A 6,351-nucleotide genomic window follows, 5' to 3' on the forward strand; every position below is an offset into this window, starting at 1 on the left:
CCATGTTCTGTTAACTCTTCCCAGTTCATGCGTGCCATGTTAAAAAATGGCGGCTACCTCAGCCCTTGGGGTGGAATAAGCTTATTAAGCAAGCCCAGTGGAGAAAAGCCTTTGCGCTGTCCTTGACCCCAATGAGTTGCAACCAGTTTAGCCTCCAGGGCACTTTCTGATTGGTTGAAGGACTATCCATGAGATCTTGGAAGTCTTTCTCCGAATTCCCCTTGTTCTGCTGTGGAAGCCTAACTTCTAATCCCTTCCCACACTCCTGATTTGAAGCCCAGTGCCCCATTCATTGTACCATACTGTCTCTCTGAGTTCCATAACATCATAAGAAAAAAGTGTAGAATGCCGCAATAAGACTTTGCTAAGTGCAAGATGACAGGGGCAGACACTAAGTGCTGTGGGAATTGAGAGAAAGAAGGTATCACTGTGGGTTGAGGGAATCAAGGCAGACATCATGGAGGAAATAAGCTTTGGAAATGGGCTTTGAAGAATGGGTAGGATTTAGTTAGAGAAGAATGGAAGACATGATAAGCAGCAGGAAACAAAATGAACAGAAAAACAGAGGCAGAAGACAAAGAGTAGACTATTTGAAATAGGAATGTAAATGCATAGCCTATGCCATCTTGGGGAGGAAGAGGGGGAAAAATTTTAAATTCACAAGCATGTGGAAGTGATTATTCATAAATCAAAATAAATTAATATTTTTTTAAAAAAAAGAGTAGACTATTTCAGAAGGAATGTGTTAAAAGGTATTAAGAATATTGTTAATGTAATGTAAGTTAAGCCCAGATTGTAGAGGAGCTTAAATGTTAGGCTAAGATATTTGGGCTTCAAGGAGAACCATTAGAATTTCCTGAGCAGAGGATTGATACGAAAACAGTGTTTAAGAAGGATTATTCTGTCATCAGTGTGTAAGAGATATTAAAGGAGAAGCTAGAGGAGAGAAATGCCTAATTCTAGGGCTTTTGAAAGGCTAGAACAAATCACCCAAAGAGATATGGTTCCCTGTTCCCTGGGCCCTACCTCCAGTCTCAAGAATCAAATTCCAATTCCCTAAGGTGTCATTTCAGGGCCAGTCTGAACTGAAATGTGTGTGTCCCTGGAAGGCTCAGCTCCCATCCTTAGGGCCGAAGTTGTGTATCACTGGCATCCAGAATGATGGCTTGGTCTCAAGGTGCTGGGTCAGCAGACACCAGAGGGCAAACTGCTATCTAATGAAGCAGTGTGGCCTGGTGCAAAGACTCTGCCTGGGGCTTGGATTTTAGGAGGCCTGAGTTCCATACTGACATCTGCCACTAGATATATGAAGTTAGGCATGATGTCCAACTTCTCTGACCCTTGGTTCCTTAATGAGTGAATTGGGCTAACAGAACTCTGGTGCTAACAGGATTGCTGTGAAGATAGTGGGGTGATTGATAGGAGAGCACTTTGGCTCCCCCTTCCTCTTCCATCCCATCTACAATACCCCTTTGTCTCTATCCAGTGAATCCAGTGGGAAACACTTGAGGCCTGGCCCCCAGGTTTCAGCCATAATGGTAATGGTTTAGTAGGTAAGAAGGCTGGCTTCTCAGTAAGGCATTAGACAAGCTTTGCATAGGTCTTGAATGATTATTTTTCTTTTCTATTCCTGGGATACCCTCAGGAGTGGTCTACAATGTCTGAGGCTTATGATTATTGCAGGGATTCCTCTAAACAAACTTCTCACACCCAGGTATGATTTAAAAGCAAAAACAAAAACTTTCTGACTCCAAAATCATATGCAAATTGAAGATGATCTTTTCTGACTAGAGTTGAAATAATGGCTGTATAACGGAATTTTAGATGTGTTAATGTTTATACCGAAAGGACAATGAAGTCAGGAAATGTGCACCTGTCTGTCATGGCTTCATACTGTCCCCTGGAGACTTAGCCTCTTGGGGTGAAGGAAGAGGCTTAAGGTAAAGAAATTCAGAAATTGAAGAGAAGGGACTTGGAAGTAAGCAAAGGAAAGCTAAAGTAGTGATTTACCAAGTGTTGGCCATAGCCCAGTCTCAAGGGGGTAGGGCCTGACCCTAAGGGATGTGTGATCAACCAATCATGGGGTGAAAAGATGGGTCACATTCCACCTTTTTCCAGATAGTCAGTCATGGGACTTGTCTCCAACATAGCCAATCTACCCTAATCCCCTCCCCAACTCTGCCCTTGCCTGCTAATGTATAATCTTCAAACTTTTCTGAGCAGGTAGGGTTGACCCTTCAGGGCAGTCATAACCTAACCCTTCCCCCATCCACAGCAGCAGCTGCTCACATGCCACTGGGAAAATCCCCACACCCAGTATACCCACACCCTGCCCCTCACCTCCCAGATCCTTGTGGTACTGCCAGATTCTGCACTCTCTGGCATAGGGACCAGTGAGCAAGAACCCCACCTCCCTCCTTATCATTTTGTGGGGGACAGAGTGAGTTTCACAGGATGCACAGGCAGGGATTGAAATGTGAACTGCGTAGTCGATCTCGTTATCTTTCCTCCCAAACTCACCCTTCTTCTAAACTGCCACATTACTCTTCTTAAGGGTGCTGCTGTCCTCCCAATGATTCCTGCTCATATTCTCAGTGTTAGACCCAATGCCTCATTCTCCCTCCCCACATGTCCCATCAGTCTTATTTTGCCTTCACAACATCTCTCCAGTACATCCCCCTTCTCTCCACTCATATAGCCACCTCCCTAGCTCAGACCTACACCACCTCTCACCTGGCCTACTGCAATAGCTCCCTCATTGGTGTCTCTTCCTCAAGAGTCTCCAATCCATCCTCCATGTAGCTGCCTTTTCCTAAAGGTCTGATCTAACTATGTCACTCCTCTATTCAATAAACCCCAGTGACTCCCTATTACCTTTAGAATCAAGTGCTATTTCATTTTAATTCACCCATTTAAATTTCTATTTTTTGTGCAAGTTCCGTAATGGATGTATTGTCTATACTGCATATGGGATACATGCTCGATTTGTTTATTTATTTTTATTGATAGGGTGCATGGCCAGGAACTTTAGAGATTACCAAGCAAGACATGTGTGCAAAGAGGCCAGGGAAGCCTGTCCTTGACTTTTCCCCTTTAGTCCAGAAACTTTTAGCCATTTTTTGTGTCATGGACCCCTTTGACAGCCTATGGACTCCTTCTCAGAATAATTATTTTAAATGCAGAAAACAAAATATATAGGAAACCAATTATATTGAAACCAAGATGGAATTTGAGTTGATGGAGCCCCTGCAATCAGTCATATTGTGCTTGAGGTAGGACTTCACTCAAGGTCTTCGTAATTTTAAGGCTGGCTTCCTATCCACCCCTCTATATGGCTGCTCCTTGATTTGCCACTCCACCTGCTGCTATGTATGTGGTATTTTAAGAGCTACACGAATATAGTCTCATATACACAGGAAGACACACTAATGTCAAGCTGGCAGTCTGAAAGAATAACTGGCACTGCAGAGGACCTTGTAAGGTGGGGGTGAGACCTGGGACCCATGGGCCTAGTAGAGTGACCTAGCTAACGTTCAGGAGAGGGAAATGCAAAGGTTACTGGAAAAGGATTAATTGTGTCAGAAACATTCCTAAATTCATGTCAATGGAAAGCTACCTGGCATAGAAAATGGCAAGAGGGACCTCCACTGGAGGCCATTCTGGATACCATTTCATGACGCAGACTACAGAGGACAGTCGTTGAAAGTCCTTGGAGGTTTCCCTAGACAGTCTTGCCTTCTGAAATACCTGCTTTATTCAATTATTACCTTCCTGGACCCCATTCGAGCCAAGAAAGTAGAACATAAATTACCCAGGTGATGACTGGACTTAGGAGACAATGGATGACATTAAGAACAGAATGAGGCCTTTCCTTCAGGCATCCATAACTAATTCATGTGCCAGAAGACCAGAAGTAGCAAGTCTCCATGGGTGCTCTTCTTCCTGCCAATGCCCCTTTCTCTTTCGTATTCTGGCTAGACACTGATCTTCCCAACCCCATCCCTGAGGGATGGCATTAAGAATCCTTGCTCTATTCAGACTCTTAGTGCCCCTTTCTTCTTTTCCTTCTGGTTGGATGAGGAAACCTCTCTTCCCCCAGTCCCCACCACTATGCCAGAGACCCCGCTCCACTCAGACACCAAGGCTCACTTTCCCCTTTTCAATGGTGATGGCAGGTGCATCCAGGCCACCTCCCTTCTCTCCTCTCCCCAACAAGTGATATGACTGCCTATGTCACCTAAGTTAGCACGGAGACATGAACTTTAATCCTTCCAATATAATAGAGGATGATCAGCCCTTATCACGTGACCTGCTGATGCCCCAGGCTTTGCAATACACTTCACTCCTGAGCCCTTTCTGTCTTGTCTCCTCAGTTAGACTTTGCACTCCTTCAGAGCAGTCTGTCTTGCTTTTCCATTTATATCTCCTCTGTTTAGCAAGCAGTAAAGGCTTAATAAATACTTTTTCATGCCTTTATTCACACACAAACACATTTATTCATTCATCATAGGATCATTGATTTGGAGTTGGAAGGGATTTTAGAAACCATTAAGCCCAAATTAGCATTTAAATGATAAGGAGGTATAGAGAGGTTAGAGGATTTGCCAAGGGTCACATGGTTTATAAGTGTCTGAGGTCTTCCTGACCCCAAATCTATTGCCCTATCTACTGTATTTCATTGCTTCTTTGGGAAAGTCCTACTCTGGGAAAGACTGTCTAAAGTATTCTGAGGTCAGAAAAGGGAAAGTAGTGGAAACTCATTTCCTCCCCCAGAGAAATGCCACTGGTGAGCTCACTAGCAGTTCAGTGTCCCCTGTGGGTCTGAGGCCAGGCACTTGAAATGGGGCTGATTTCTGAATTCTTCCCTGGGCATCAGTTCCATTGACAAGCTGTCCCTGGAGGTGAGCCCTGTAGGAACCTGGGCTACAGTCCCAGCTCTAAGCACCATGGGAGAAGATTGGCTCAGACCATGGGAGGTTTCTGCCAAGTCTTTGCTGCCTCTGGGAATGGCAGAGATCAGTGTGTGCAGAAAGCTGGCTCCCTCACTCATCACCAACGCAGGCACTGTGCCATGTACCCTTAAGGGGATTGGCTTGCTCTGAGGTGAGCTTTATGCAGAGGAATTTTTTTTAAAAGGGCGGGAGGGAGAAGAAAACAGGAAAGTCAGAACAATCCAAATAGTGACTGGAAATCTTGTCTATGTCTCAGCCCCAGTGGGACGGAGAAACAAACCTTCTTGCTTACAAGAGAGAGGAATGCAAATTGCCCTGTAAAAGGCAGTAAACATTTCAGAAATATTCCTGATGAAACATGGGACTAATGGATGGATAAGTTCTTTGAGTCACAAGCTCTTAGGCACCTCAAGAGGTCATTGGTTCCATCATTCTCCTTCCACTGGGACTCCTTTAAAAGCTTCCAAGATATGAAAGCAGATGTGTGTCTTTCCTTTTCTTATCAGCTTACCATTTATGTAAATTTCATATATCCTGCTTCCAATGGGAGCTCTCAACCAATCAATCATGAAACACTGATGAAGTGCCTATTATGTTCCAAGAGCTGTGCTAAAGGATACACAGACAAAAAGAAAGAAAACGGAAGGAGAGGAGAGGAGAGGAGAGGAGAAAGGGAAGGAAAGGAAAAAGGGAAGGAAGAGAAAAGGAAAAAGCAAGGAAAGGAAGAGCCTCTGCCCTCACACAGTTTATACTCTATAAGGAGAGAGAAATATACATTTGTAAATAGATAACAAAACATTTTAAAAATAAATACAAGGTAATTTTTGTGAGGTAAGGCCCTGGCAACTGGAGGGCTTCATGTAGAAAGCACTTGAGTTGAGCTTTTAAAAAAATGAAGGACTCTACAATGTAGAGGTAAGGAGTACAAAGGGAAAGACACAGAAGATGGAGCTTCCCATAGGAGGAAAACCTGGAAGAGCAGATAGAAAAGATAGACCTCTTGTCGGTTGGCAGAGCCCTGTCTACATGGCGTGTGCATGCATGGGTGCATGCCTCTGTACGTGCCCTGGACGCACACTTCCCCCCATGCAGCTTGTTTTGCACGTGGTCTCTTGCTGCCAAACCAGCAGGAAGGCCACTTTGCATACCCGAGCATTAGGCTGGGCACATTGGTGAGAGAGGCATTAATGCAGCTCCTGCAGAGCTAACAAGTTGTAACTTGTTGGGAACTAGGGCACAGCACTGAAGCTCCCCATGCTGTCAGTCCTTTCTATAAATTGAAGCAATGGACTCCATTAATTCGCATACTAGCTGGAATGCAGTTCTCCATCCTCTCCACATCCGGCTGCTGCCTCCTATATAGGAGACTTTTCTCCTTTGTAATGTGATGGGGTTGGTC

The sequence above is a fragment of the Phascolarctos cinereus genome, unplaced genomic scaffold (genome assembly GCF_003287225.1).
Source record: "Phascolarctos cinereus isolate Bilbo 61053 unplaced genomic scaffold, phaCin_HiC Scaffold_2;HRSCAF=192, whole genome shotgun sequence".
Taxonomy (NCBI): domain Eukaryota; kingdom Metazoa; phylum Chordata; class Mammalia; order Diprotodontia; family Phascolarctidae; genus Phascolarctos; species Phascolarctos cinereus.